At 39.7% G+C, this 15,866-nt stretch overlaps 1 pseudogene; it reads right to left on the bottom strand.

Moving 5' to 3' along the window:
• Positions 1-4,505: 4,505 nt before the first annotated feature.
• LOC109621392 (protein artemis-like) lies at positions 4,506-15,195 on the bottom strand (annotated as a pseudogene).
• Positions 15,196-15,866: the final 671 nt, after the last annotated feature.

The raw sequence follows: 15,866 nt of genomic DNA, 5'->3' as shown, positions 1-15,866 counted from the left end.
CATCTATCAATCCTGTACTAGCGATTGCTAGACCCACTTACCAGCTGCAGCGGCTTATTTGCTGCGTGGAAAGGATGTAATTTGTACATCACTTTTACGACGCGACTGATGTGCAGCGAAAATAATATCACAAGATTTTTTTTTGGTGTGAGTAGAGCGACGCCATGACAGCAACGCCACCAGGACTTCCTCTCCTCGGCCACTTAATCGCTGTAAGGGTCGATTTCAACCGCAGGGCACCGGTATGACCTACGAAGCCGACTCCGAACCCGTAGATCACCTCTTGTACCGCATCTGAACTAGCCATTCTCCAAGTCCACGCGCCACCTCCTCTATAGCTTGCAGCCAAACTCATGCCTACACTTCCTCTGGACAAAGTTGTCCGGTGTTGTGTCCTCTCCGCATTTGTCAAGCATGCGGTCACGCAGTGTGCGAAAACGTGGGCACACGAACAAAACTTTTTCCGCTGTTTCCTCTAAACCAGCACAAACAGGGCATTCGGAAGAACCCTACTTCCGGTTGTTCACAACCGTCACCTCAGTTTTGTGGTGAATCAACTCCAGTTTCCTGGACCTCATCCACGGCTCCACAACCCTGATCGAGTGGTTGATAGTCAACTCCACTTCTTCGATAGTCTCACTGTAGACTTCGAGCGTAATGTCGTCGGCAAAGCCGACAATCTCCACTCCCGCTGGGTACTCTAACCAACGATAACGATAAACAACTAGCATTTTTTTGGTGACCACGGCGTCATTTGTGATCGGCATACGGGGCTTTTCGTTTCATCCCCTCGTTTATGGTCGACCCTCAACTTTGACAGACAGCGGTTGTCAAAAGTGACAATTTGTTTTTTTTCTCATTTTTTTCCATTCTTGTTTACGTTCAGGGCGTTCAGAAGGTTTTGTGATTATTTTTACGTCGCGTTCGTAAAAAATCATCTAAGGGTACGTATTAATCTATTAAAGGCATTTAGTTTGTGCAGAATAATATTCAAAATCTCCCAAGCTCACCAACCGTCTGTAGATTCTTTTGGTCTCGCAACGTTTCCGAGCATGAACCAGCCACAACAACCGACATCAACCCACGATCCGTCTGTTAGAAAATAGCAGTTTGAGATCCGCTGGGAATCGTTTTCCATCGTATATAAGCCGGACGGAATTCTTCCGGTAGTAGCTGGACAGTGCGCACTCGGTGGACAAGCGGTGGACAGCCGCAGAGACGAAGATTACGTACGTTGCTGATGATGCTGGAATTAAATGCGATAGTAGTGACGAGGAGGGAGCGCGACATGATTGCAGGCAGAAGCGGAACAGGAAGAGTAAGCGGACAGATGCGGTGTTCCAAATGAGAGTGCTGGAAGAGGAAAATATTTCGCGTAATCGGCTGGCTGAGCTGGTGATTATGGTGTGGTAATAAAAGACGTTAGAAATTATTTGTCACATTCAAAAAAATCATCTAGGAAAATCACATCTTCTTAAAAATAAATTCGTACTAAAAGAAACTGTCATCTACTACTTGTTGGCATTACGTCCTCACAGGGACAATGCCTGTTTCTCAGTTGAGTGTTCTATGTGAGCACTTACACATTTATTAACTGAAAGATTCGTGTGCCAATGACCATTTTCCATGTGAAAGAGATTTATTTTACGAAAATTTCCAGAACCGACCGGAAATCAAATCCGCCACCCTCACCATGGTCTTGGTGAATACCTACGCCTTTATAGCAATGGCTATAGGGGCCCTAGCATCAATGGCCCTTTGAAGGTTTTGGATGAAGTTTCCCGAAGCTCTTAGAAGAAGTAATTGAATTCAAAAGACAATTATGTTTGCATCACCTTGCAATTGTAGGACTTGGTGAACCTGTAAATTTCAATCTACTTCTGGCCGAAGACAATATTGCTTAAGAATTTCTGGAATAACTCCCGAAGTTCTTAGGAGAAATGGTCGAATTTAAAAGACAATCATGTTTGCATCACCTTGCAATGGGAGGACTCGGTGAACCTTCAAATCTATTTTTAGCTGAAGTAACAGAATTCAATATATACTTATGTTCGCATCACCTTGCAATTGTAGGACTTGGTGAGCCATCAAATCTCAATCTAATTCTGGCCGAAGACAATATTACCTAAGAATTTCTGGAATAACTCCAAAAGTTCTTAGGAGACATGGTCGAATTCAAAAGACAATCGCATCACCTTGTAAAGGGAGGACTTGGTGAACCATCAAATCTACATAAATTTTAAGCTGAAGACAATAAATATTGCCTAAGAATTTCTGCAACAACTCCAGATGTTCCCAGATGTTCTTAGGAGAAATGGTCGAATTCAAAAGAAAATTATGTTGGCATCACCTTGCAATGGGAGGACTCGATGAACCTGCAAATCTACGTCAATTTTAAGCTGAAGACAACATTGCCTAAGAGTTTCTGGTACAACTCCAGAAGTTCTTATGAGAAATGGTCGAATTCAAAAGACAATCATGTTTGCATCACCATGTAAAGGGAGGACTTGGTGAACCTGTAAATCTACATCAATTTGAAGCTGAAGACAATATTGTCTAAGAATGTCTGCAATAACTCCAGAAGTTCTTAGGAGAAATGGTCGAATTCAAAAAACAATTATGTTTACATCATCTTGCAATGGGAGGACTCGATGCACATGCAAATCTACATCAATTTTAAGCTGAGGACAACATTGCCTAACTCACAACTCCAGAAGTTCTTAGGAGAAATGGTCGAATTCAAAAGACAATCATGTGTGCATCATCTTGTAAAGGGAGGACTTGGTGAACCATCATATCTACATAAATTTTAAGCTGAAGAAGCCTTTTAAGCCTAAGAATTTCTGCAACAACTCCGGATGTTCTTAGGAGAAATGATCGAATTCAAAAGAAAATTATGTTTGCATCACCTTGCAATGGGAGGACTCGATGAACCTGCCAATCTACATCAATTTTAAGCTGAAGACAACATTGCCTAAGAATTTCCGGAACAACTCCAGAAGTTCTTAGGAGAAATGGTCGAATTCAAAAGACAATCATGTTTGCATCACCTTGTAAAGGGAGGACTTGGTGAACCTGCAAATCTCAATCTAATTCTGGCCGAAGACAATATTGCCTTATAATTTCTGGGCAATTCCAGAAGTTCTTAGGAGAAATGGTCGAACTCAAAAGACAATTATGTTTGCATTACCTTGCAATTGAAGGACTCGGTGAACCTGCAAATCTCAATCTAATTCTGGCCGAAGACAATATTGCCTAAGAATTTCTGGAATAACTCCAGAAATTCTTAAGACAAATGGTCGAATATAAGACAATTATGTCTGCATCACCTTGTAATGGGAGGACTCGGTGAACCTGCAAATCTGCATCAATTTTAAGCTGAAGACAATATTGCCTAAGAATTTCTGGATCAACTCCAGAAGTTTTTAGGAGAAATGGTCGAATTCAAAAGACAATCATGTTGCAATAACCTTGCAAAGGGAAGACTTGGTGAACCTGTAAATCTCAATCAATTCAATCAATTTTTAGCTGAAGAAAATATTGCCTAAGATTTTTTGTGACGATTCCAGAAGTTTCTAGAAAAAAAAATCGAATTCAAAAAACAGTTATGATTACTTATAACAAGTACTAAGACAAAGCAAAAACGACTCTAGTAAGTTTTGGAAGTGACAATCTAATTTAAAAAAATAATAGTTTTTGCATCACCTTGCAAAATGGGAGAACATGGAGAACCTAATTACTTATAACAAAATTGAGTATAAGCAATTCATGCGACCCTTTTCTACGGATCATCTTTGGTGAATTTTCGGATATGTTACGTAGTTATGTACCTTCCCTCTCGAGTTCCCTTTACCCCATCCCAATACTATTTATTTATGTAGCCAAAAACCCCACAACAATAAAATAACACATATCCGTTCGATTTGGTCCTTTTCGACGTAGAAATTGTGAATTTTGACCTCGGTAAGATGATGTTGTAGTTGAGAGATACTGAACGACGTAGCAGCTTCCATGTCAAGACGCTGGTTTTGTAGAGCATTCTAGCAATGGTTTGCAAGAATGGCTGTAACGTAGTAAAAAACCGTGTAAAAACTGATTTGTAATAAATATTTGTTACTAGAAGGGGGCATCCATTTAGTACGTCACGCTAAAAATGGGAATTTTCAACCCCCCCTCCCCCCTTCGTACGGGTTTTTCCTATATTTAATACATTGCTTGTCACACTTTTCAAAAAACCCCCCTCCCCCCTCTAAGCGTGACGTACTTTATGGATGCCCCCGAATAATAATTAATTCCGTCGAAGTTCAACTTACGATTGACCCGTACCATGATGGTCCTTCCGCACAGCAAGCCAAGGACAAACCTCTTTTCACACCACATTGAACCAAACAGCTTGGGGCCGAAGAACCGCAGGAAGTCCTCCAGCTCACCATCATGGTTCGAATAGCAGACGGATAATTCCTCCCGATCGCTGCGCAATCTACGACAAATAGGATTCGTCGGCCCTAAGGGGCTGTCCATAAACCACGTGGTCTTGGGGGGGGTTCGGCCAATGAGCATTTTGTATGGACGAATAAAAAAATTTGTATGGACAAATGACCACGCGGGGGGGGGGGGGGGTGGTTGAGAATTCCCACGTGGTTTATGGACAGCCCCTAACCCACGCCAGCGTAGAGCCGACAGCCGGATGACTCGGATGTACTTCCTGGTTAGCGCCGGTCGACAGTGAAGGATCCCTTTAGGGGCGGAATGGGTGCCCTGACAGGCATGTATTCGTGTTCCTGCGGGATCGCCGGCGGTTACCGCATCATTCAAACTGGCCATGAACCGAGCTTTGTATTTCCTCTCGTTTGACCTGGATTTTGTCTGAAGGTGGCGGAACAGCTCGATGAACATGAACTCCGATTCATACAGGATCGGGGGTTCCGGGAGAACCACTCTTGACAGAGCTCGCTCAATTTGGATAGGTTTTCCGGCTGGGGTGGTAAATAGCGGTACTGCGGTAGGAAGAAAGTTGTGTCCAATAAGATTACGTTGGGGGTGAGTTTCCCCAAGGGCAGGATGTTGCAAAGATCCTTGAGGAACATCCAGAAGTCGCCAGAGCACTTGCCGATGGTTGGTTTGAAAGAGGCACATAACCGAGCCGGGGCAGTGCCCAGCCGAGATGGTAATCACTTGGAGGTCACGGAGATGTTCCAACGAGGTTTGTTCGACTGGTTCCAACCGTATCGTAAGGGTGTCGCCAATCTCCGGAAAATCGAACATGTACTAAAATGTGTTGATTGATTGATTTGTCTTTATTAGAGAGACTTTCAGCCCTTGGCTGGTTCGTCTCTTTCATTCAATGTGTAAAAATCTACCGTATGTATCGTTGTTGCTCTGCAATCGCTTTCTCTGTCGTCATAGTTGCGACGGCTACTGAAACTAGCACTACCCGGATACTTCTCGGATGAACTCCCGGAATGATCAATCCACCGGAACTGGAAGAACCACTAGCAATAGCCAGCAACGCGGATTATAGCGAAAACCGTGTGTGTTTGGTTTTCTTTCATGCACGAAAACGACGAAAACACGCAAACCGAGATGCGAACGCAAGAAACTGAGGAATCAACATAAATAAACATTCAAAACAAAACATTACACCGAGGGGTGCATCTAAGTAAACCCACTTGATGTTAAAACAAGGGGTTCGCGGATGAAAAGACCCCGTATCATTAAAAATGAAAATACCCCAAAATTAAATCGATTTTTTTCCTACTGTTTGATCTTAGCATTTATCTTTGCTCTAACCTCAACACCTCGTCATACATGACATTCCATAACACCGGACCCAGGATGGAACATTGCGGGACTCCTGAGGTTATGTGAAAGCACGTCCGGCCCACCTCTGTATCGTAAACCAGTACACGATTCTGGAAGTAACTTCCGAGAATCTTGTATAGGTGCCCCAGAATTAGGAGCGCATCGGTAACAGTTGGCCAACTGGTGCTATTAAACGCGTTCCTTACATCCAGAGTCACTACTGCACAATAGCGAATCCTCCCCTCTTACGCTCGAGTGGATTTCTGGTGACTTTTGTAACCGACAGGATGGCGTCTACGGTCGACCTTTCCTTCCGGAAGCCGTACTGGTTACTCGAGAGACCATTCACACCCTTGGTATGCTTCAACATTCTATTGAGGATGATCTTTTCGAGCACCTTCCCCGCCGTGTCGATCAAGCATATTGGTCTATATGCCGACGCACAGTGATGCGGCTCCATACAAAAGGTGGCAAAAAGTCTTAACATGAATGATATTTGTTCAAAGCTTATAAAAACTTTATTATTTATTAGAATAAGTTAACTAGAAATCATTTTGACTTCCTATGGGCCACATTGGCCACTTTCAGGACCGTTCCGGAATTCTGGATCCCCTGTGGAAGTGGACAATTTGGGAATGTTTTTTACCCTCCAATGCTCAAAAGGGAACCAACGGAGATAACAGATTTTTTTGAGTGAGAAGCGAATAGTACAATAGAAATGTTCATTTCGTCGAACCGATTCATTTTACCGGTTCATTTTTGAACCGGTAAAACATATTTTATAATTCCGATTAGGAATCGTTATTTTTTACAATTTATTTTCATGAGAGATTAAACATATGAATAAAATATGTGATTGTGTGAAACGGTTTGCTCAACCGGGTGTGTTTAACCGATCTATTTTTTAACCGGCAAAATAATTACATTTTATCTCTTGAGAATAGTTGTTTTATAACTACTTCTTATGGCTAACCTTCCACAAAAAAAAAAAAATAAGTGATTTGTAAAATCGGTTTATTTTCGAACCGGTAAAATCAAGAAATTCATCCCACTAGTAAATGGATGCCCATTCAACAAAAAAAAGATAATTTTGAGAGCCGGATAAACAAAAACAATAATTCCAGTCAAACAATTCAATGTCCAGCTTGATAAATTTTAATTTATAATTTATTTCTATGAACGATTAAACATTTTGCAAACTGGCAAAATCCAACCTAGTTATAAACCGGTTCAAATAAATTATTCCCAAGCAACCAATAGTTCGGATAAAATAGCATGTTTGGGCTTAATCAGCTATTCGAAAGAAGATGAATAGCATTCTATTCAGCTCACTTTTTAAGTAATTAACCGAACTTGAGTTCACAAAAAGTACACTTGTGTCGCTGAAAGGAACGCTATTCAGCTTAAAAATAAGCTTCGAAAAAATGAAAAAAAATGTGTTTAGTCCTTAAAAGTAATTTATTATTAAGAGACATTAGTTCATGTGGAATACAAATTAACTAATACCTTGAAATGATTTTAGATGTTTTTTACTTACTGAGATTTGAACTCGGGTTCTCCTCGTTGAAAGCCGGTGCCTAACCACTACTCCATGTATGTGTTGTTAGGCACTGTGGGATTTTACTCAATGTGCTGATATCATATAGTAGAGCTCAATCAGGTTCGCGTGTGAACTTTCTCTGAACTTGGAATACTTTTTGAAGTCGAAAGTTCGAAAGAAGTTCACGTGAAACCTCTTGTGAACTTACACAGTTTGACATTTTCAGTTTGTTGTGGTTCGCAGAGCAAAGCAATAAATTAGGGCCAGTGTATCGACTTTAAGAAAAGATTATAAGTTTTCAGCTTGGTTTCCAGTGACTACGATTGCGTCGATTACCGGTGCGCTGTAGCGACAAGTGAGACGGGGTTGGAAACATCCAGTAAAGCTGGAAAAAAATATGCAAAACAAAAAAAAAACTCCGGCGGAATCCGAGGTGGAACAGTTGCCCACTGCGGGGGCAGCCTTTGAGTCACACAATACGGATGCTTTGCGTTGATTACAAGTACGTTGAAATATTATAGTGAAACAAAGTGTACTAGTGAAATTAACACAAGCTGTGGCTGCTGCGCTCGATTTCCGAGTGATTTCATTGAATGAGAACTTCTCCTCGGCCCCGCTGTCGCCGAAGTTCAAGTGAAGTTCACTTTTGGTACGGTTAATATTTATCCGAACTTTGAGTAGTAAGTTCAAAACAAGTTCGAAACAAGTTCGGAACGGATGATTTCAAGTTGTTGGAATATGTCCAAATTAACTATGTTTGAGTTTTAAAGGCACGCAAAAGTTCAACATGAGTTCGGTTAGTATTTGATTGAACTCTGTTTTAAAGTTCAACATAAGTTCTTTCTGAACCTTTTTTCGACTTTAATGTCGTTTTGAAGAGAAGTCAAAAGCTTGTGCATGTACTTCCAAGTTCATTAACAATACAAGAGTAACTTTTTGGAGAATTAAGTTCAACGAAACCGGAATTGAACCAAACTTGAACTTCTGAATTCGTTCTTCAAGTGGAATCCGAACTTTTGGTTGCTTGGGTTGTTCAGTTTGAGAAACGCTGAAGTTCTCCTAAATGAAGTTCTTCTGAATTATCAGAAGAACCGGTTCGTTTGACCGTTACAATTTTGAACCAATCAAACTAATTTCGTACCAGTACTTATTTATTTTTTTTTTCCAGAAAATTCATGAACACAAAAAAATGTTGAATCAATATTAAAAATATATATATTATTATTATTATTATTATTATTATTATTATTTATTTTAATTCAAAATTTAGAAAGAGGGAAAAGCCCCCTTGGGCGATTTACAAATATATATATATATATATATATATATATATATATATATATATATATATATATATATATATATATATATATATATATATATATATATATATATATATATATATATATATATATATATATATATATATATATATATATATATATATATATATATATATATATATATATATTGTAAAGACATATTTTTTGAATGGCTATTTATAAATAAAGCCAGAGCATAGAGTTATTGGTTAATTCTTGTGGAAGTGGCAAAAATTAGGATCTATCTGAATTAGGCAAAATATCCGATAGAAAAACAAAAGCATGTTATTACTCATTAAGGACAAAAAAAAAGTTAACCAGAAGTGTTTAATACAAACAATTGCAAAACCTGAAACATTTAACATGCGTTTATAAGCTCAAGTATGTTGTCTCTTTTTCATTTTAGATATGCGGGTTTACAATTTCGATTAACACAACTTCCTTCTTTTTATTGGAGTAACGTCCCAGCTAGAACAAAATCTGCTCATCAGTTTGTATTAAAGTTCTTTAAAGACTTCCGTAGTTGTTTCCTGAAAATTGTCCATGCCAATTTACCTTTTTGGCGTTTGACACATTCCACGCGTTACGTTTTGCGCGAATATCAAACTTCAGCTTCCAATAACAGTTATGTTGATAAATTCATGTCAACTTATCAAACGATCAGATTTGAATATTAGGGTTATTTCATGCTTTCTAATTCTAAATTGGTCCGTTTTACTTCGAGAAAATCAAGAAACAGGGCGCAAAGGGACACCATCGTAATTGAAATTCTAAATACGAAAATATTCTGGAACGGTCATAAATCGAACACAGACATCATCAACGTACTCTTGCTGAATACCTGCCCGCATAATAGCTTTATGTCTTGTCTTAAAATACTTTTCACACATAAAAATGTTAACATTCTACAACAAACATCGGCTCTGTTATGCGCTATGGTAGCTGAGCCAATGTAAATGAGTAGAAACTTCTTCAATGTAGAATTTGAGAAAATATGGGAAATAATTTAGATATAAAGATGTTTTCCCATTGACCTCTCGTCTATGTACACGGTCAGAAAATTCACTCATTTTGGAGCTAAAGTGGGACAACTCAAAATTGAGTAATTTTTTTTTCCAGCGATAACGCTGGCCCAAGTGCGAAAATCTCATCAGTTTAAACCGTATAATATTCTTGATGATGCGAAGAATATTATACGGCTTAAACCAGTTGGATTTTTGCACTTGGGCCAGCGCTATCGCTGGAAATGCAATTTACTCATTTTTTGAGCTGTTCCAGTTTAGCTCAGTTTTGTGTGAATCTTACTCATTTTAGAGTAACATTTTCTTAGCGTGTATGAGTTGCTGGCATGGCTCCGTAAAGCCTCATGACGACTGAGCCTTGAAAATAAAAAGTTGAATGATAAAACAATAAGAAATGGAAGCAATACAGTCGTAATAATTTGAAGATGTACATGTATCTCCTTTTATTCGCAAAATAAGTAAAGCAATACGCTAACTATAAGCAGGAGGTCAAATGTCATTCAACATAAGGGCTTTCTAGTCGTTCTTTGCCAAAAAACATATGTTGCGCAAGTTTGCGCAAAATAAACCCTAGGTTTTCTGAAAGCTGACAAAAAAATCTTCAAAATGAATATAGCGTCAAATGTGTGCTCATATTTCAAAACTTAGAAGAAGTTTGTTTTTGTTTTTCCATACATTTTATATGGGAACTTAAAATTCAAGTATGATGGACACCCACTTTAAAGTTGCTGTTCAATCAGCACCAAACTTTAAAAATAGACTATTCAATTGTCGAGAAAAAATGAAAAAAATATATTTGAATCAAAATACATAACTTGGTTTTTCGACTTTTTTCCGCCCTCGCATCACTGTGCGACGGGTCTCCAGGTGGTTTCCCCGCCTTCGGCAGTATAACCAGGCTCTGTCTCTTCCATACTTCAGGGAAAACTCCCCCGTCCAGGGATTTCTGCATAGCAGAGCTGAACATATCTGGAGCCTCTGCAATAGCTACTTTTAAGGCCAGGTTCGGAACTCCGTTCGGACCTGGGGCCTTACCTACGCTAAGGGACTTTGCTATGTCCACAAGTACCACATCGGTGACCCTCTCGAGCAGATGCTGGACTGTATGACGACCGTGCTAACAGGGCGAAGGTCGGTGGTAATAGTGGATGACTTCAATGCCTGGGCCGTGGAATGGGGAAGTTGTTTCACGAACCAGCGGGGTCAAACCCTGCTATAGAGTCACTGACATACTAGATGTCGACCTGGATAATGTTGGTACCCAGAGTACCTTCAGTCGGTACGGTGTGGAGTCGATTATTGATGTTACTTTTCGTAGTCCTGACCTAATAAGTCGTTCGAACTGGAGAGTAGACAATAGCTAACACTTACAGCGACCACCTGGTGGTTCGCTACTGTAACAGCAGGCAGCGGGTAGAGGAAGCGGCGGCTAGGCCAAGGCCAAGCCCAAGGTAAGTATTTACCTTGGCCAAGTCTTCGCAGGTGGAAGACGAAGGGGTATTTAGGGAGGCGCTCCGCCGTGAGCGAAACCTACTTGGTTAAAACGGCGACGAGCATCCGACGATTTCTAGGCGAGTCTACCCTAGAAATAGGAGACCACCGGCTCACTGGATACTGGACTCTGGCGATTGTTGGCCTGCGCCGTGTCTGCCTACGTGTTAAAGGGTGATACGGTCAAAATTTGGTCACACAATTTTTTTCATAACTTTAGACTGCGTACATCAAAACAGCTGATTTTTGGACCAGTAATGCTACATTATATGTAGCTTATACCATAAAATTTTCATCAAAATCGATTAAGTATTGGTTGATATATAGATAAAACCATCGACCTACCTTTTTAAAATTTTGTACAAAGGCGCTCCATAGTAAATTTTCGGAAATTTAAGGTCAGTAAAGCACAATTTTGATTATAGAACTACCAATACTGCTCCGATTTTTATCAAAATTTTACAGTATAATACTATTATGAAAATATGTTTTTAGTAAAATTTTGAGCCATTTTGTATGAATACTTTCAAAGTTGTAGCAGTTTGAGTATGAAAAAAACTGACCGGGTGCCACTTAAGCAAATATAACTTTGTAATGGCTGGATCAAATTGAATGAAATTTTTACACAACATTTTGATATGCATACTTCACATACAGAAAAATTTTCATTGAAATCGGTTAAGTATCTCTGGCTCTATAAATAAAACAGTAAAAATGTGTGAATCCGCTTTGCAAAAAATTTAAAAATTGCAGATCTCAGGGTTCAACAATATCTCCGCAAATACTAGACCGATTTTGATGAAAATTTTATGATACAAGCTACATATAATGTACCATTACTGATCCAAAAATCAGCTGTTTTGGTGTACACAGTCCAAAGTTATGAAAAAAAAATTGTGACCAAAATTTGACTTGACTTGACAAAATTTGACAAAATTTGACCACCTAAACAAATATAACTTTGTAACGGCTGGATTAAATTGAATAAAATTTTTACACAACATTTTGCTATGTATACTTTACATACAGAATTTTTTTTTATTGAAATAGGTTCAGTATTTCTGGCTCTATAAATAAAAGAGTAAAAATGTGTTCTTATTTTTTAATCCTCATTGTACAAACTTTTAAAATTACAGTTTTCAGGATTCACAATATCTCCGCAAATACTAAACCAATTTTGATGAAAATTTTATGGTATAAGCTACATATAATGTACCATTACTGGTCCAAAAATCAGCTGTTTTGGTGTACGCAGTCACAAGTTATGAAACAAATTGTGTGACCAAATTTTGACCGTATCACCCTTTAGGCGGTGGATGCAGAGAGCACGATCTGAGGAAGAGCGAAACGAACGGCGGGTGGTGTTCACCGCAAAAGCCTCGCTGAAGACCGATATAAGGGCAAACAAAAAGGCTTGCTTTTTGGGTCTCTGTCAGAGTGCCATTGCGAATCCGTGATGCCTACTGGATCGTGATGGCCAAGACGAAAGGTGTAATGGCTCCTACAGAGCAATCTCCAGAGATGTTGGAGGGGATCATCGAGGTGCTTTTTCTGCGTCATGATCCTAGTTCCTGGTCTTCTTTCGTAGGACAGCCGGGGACTGGGGATGGCGATGAGAAGAGGGTCACCGATTAGGAATTTTCGGGGATTGTAAATCTCTTAGCGTAGGTAAGGCCCTAGGTCGTAAATGGTTCCCCAAGTATCCATTTCGGCTTCCGGAAAGAGAGGTTATCTTTTCGGCTAAGGACTACTGAGATAGCGTTACAGCGTAAGAGTTGGGGAAATCGCTACTGTGCAGTGACCGAGCAAGAGGAGATCCTATGTCGGCAAGTGCTGTTTGCTAGGTCATAGGCCTTCAGAGGGTCAAATTGCGGTGACCATGCCACGCCTTCCAAGGTCAAAGGGAGTGGTGAGGCAGTTCGAAATGCCTGCAATGCGCCTGAAAACCAAAAAGACCTCAAATTTAATAAAAGATTACGAAAATATCATCAAATACCATTCCCATGTTTTACGAAAGTGATCCCAAACTTTTGACCGATGTTAAGGACAAGGTATTTGGAGTACATTGCTCAAAATTTCTAGAGCACCGTTTTTTAGAACCGTTGAACGGATTTGGATTAAAATGTATCACGCTGTTTACAACCACTTAACAATTAGCGTGATGCATTCTCATCCAAATCCGTTCAACGGTTCTAAAATACGGTGCTTTAGAAATTTTGTGCTATGTACTCCAAATACCTTGTCCTTAACTTTATATTGAAAAGTGATCCCAACTTTTGGTCGATCACTTGAATTTACTAAATAACCTTTTGCTTTCACATTTGGTCGAACTAAACAATCTTCAGTAATTTTCTCCCACTCGGGTTGAAGCTTTGGAAGGCTCAGGGACGCACTCGTGTGGCCATCGTCGTCGTCACCGCCGCATCGGTCTGAAATGCACTATTTCACGGAGAATCGGCCGCAGCCAGAGCATTGTTTGTTTTGTTGTCCGATTCCCTTTAATGAATGTCGTTCGGAAATAGTTGACGGTATATACATATTTGCAGATTGCAGGCCTTGCGACCGATGTTCAATGAGCTTTTTTTTGTATGTTGCTGTTGTTGTCTGCCCGTGCCCATCCAAAGCAACCCTTTTGAGCATGAACCTTTCATTTGGCTGCGAAGAGTTTTCATTTAGAACTTGTTTTTAGTGAGCGGCATAGAAGGGCAATTCCATTGAGTGCATTCAGTCGGAAGCTGCCGTTCTGCTGGTCGGCGAAGGCATGACTACTATCCTGCAGTGGAATGCATTGCAGAGCAATTGCAAATGTGGAATGTTTTTGTGTGGTGTGTTTCTAAATTGCAATGCAATGTTGGACACTTGTTTTGAACGATCGGCTAAAGACAACAATTGATGCGAATGGATGATCTCTAGGAGCAATGGTATTTTTATGTGTGAAGGGTGATATCCTGTGCTATAAAACTTCTTCTTTCTTCGTGATCGATGCTTTGTACTCAAATCAGCCAAGTGTTTTAACGCAATTCTACATTTGAAGGCTACGCTATCTTAGTGGTTAAGTGTCCTGTCACGAGGCAAGTTTGTACATAAAGAACGTATGTTCTTTTTTAAATACAGATGTTGTTAATATTAGGGGGATTTGTTATTTAAACAGCGTAAACCTCTTCGTATATATTATCCTGTGAAGAGAGATCAATCAATATCCTCTGTAAATATTGCGATCACAAAGGCAATCTTTGATTATTTCATTCGCAATGTTGTTTAGTGAATCCCCATATTTTTGTTGAATTTTGTGGTTTTTCTTGAGGAATACTGGACACTTTTTCAACAAACTGTTGCAGCATCCGACAATAATTTTGTGTTAGCCGACTTTCCTGAGGAACTTATCAGATGATGACTGTTATGCAGAAAAATAGCTCCTGTTATTTATGCGAATATTTTGTTTGCAAATATTTGAGACAGCAAGGTCAAAAATGTCTGAATGGAAAAACTCGGAATAGAATAACACGTAAGCTATAGTTGTTTCGATTGGTCTACCTATTGGATTAGATTTCAAATAGTTTGTTTATTTTAGCTTGTAATGTTAATTCTTTTATTTAATTTGTTATTCCAAAACATTTTCTTTATTTCTTTTTATTTGTGAATTTTAACTTATTGCTATTCTTTAAAATCTAAGATGTGCTCTATTCGTGGCTCTATTAAAATGTTTGACTTTCTCTCGTCAAGGCACTCTCACTCATTCGAGGGCCGATGTGTCCTCTTCCGAAAGATTATCCTTGTTTGCAGTCGAAAAAATCCACCCAAAAGAACAGCCACACAAAACAAAGCACAAATAATGATCAGTTTCTCTTCAAATTACTTCCGACTTCGGTTCAGGTCGAATTTGTAGACGCATCATTATAATAATTATACAACCACGATTATCATCTGATTTCGCCTTCTTTCACCTACCCCACGCAGCAATGGCATCACCCACCTCACAGCATTTGACGGCTTCGAGCTGCACTGTTCCTGATGCCATTCTGCAGAACGGCGGCGATGGATCGGATGGCGACGCCACTTCCTAGCCCAAGTCCGTTTCGGTTGATCCAGTCGCGTTTTCCTATGCTCCTTGGGCGGATATCACCGCCTGGGTGGGATTCTCTATACCTACCTACAGTGTACGTGATGTCATTCCATCCGTTTGGGAATGGCACAGAAACAACAACAACAGAAATCAAGAGACCACATTGTAATGGTTCTAGACGCCGGTTGACCTGAAAACACGCGCTGCCATTTTGATCTCAATCTACGATGGAAGGGATATGTAATTTACTATTTTATGTCTGCTGCATTTCCGAATGTGTCATCGTATGTATTGTTACCGGTTGGTTTTGACCTTGTGGTAGGAAGCCGGCTGGCGATGTGATTATTTGAAGGCTAATGATTGACAGTTTTTCAAAGAAAAGGATCTAACTTCAAGGATCTAAAATCAAGCCCTCTCTTCATATAATCGTAATCTTCTGTGTTACAAAAAAGGAAAAGGTTATTTGGTCTGAACAAGTCTCTTATCGTCAAAAGATGGGTTTACTCGTCAAATTAGGGAGAGTTGTGGTTGGTAAATAGTAACTCATAAACACAAGCATCCAACGGGAGGTCCAAGGTGACCGGCCTTCAGAAGAGCCACAGCTGGCATATCACAGTACATGTACG

Source organism: Aedes albopictus, chromosome 2 (assembly GCF_035046485.1).
Source record: "Aedes albopictus strain Foshan chromosome 2, AalbF5, whole genome shotgun sequence".
Lineage (NCBI taxonomy): Eukaryota > Metazoa > Arthropoda > Insecta > Diptera > Culicidae > Aedes > Aedes albopictus.
Note: the sequence above shows the minus strand (reverse complement) of the source record. Positions and strands in the feature narration are given on the sequence as shown.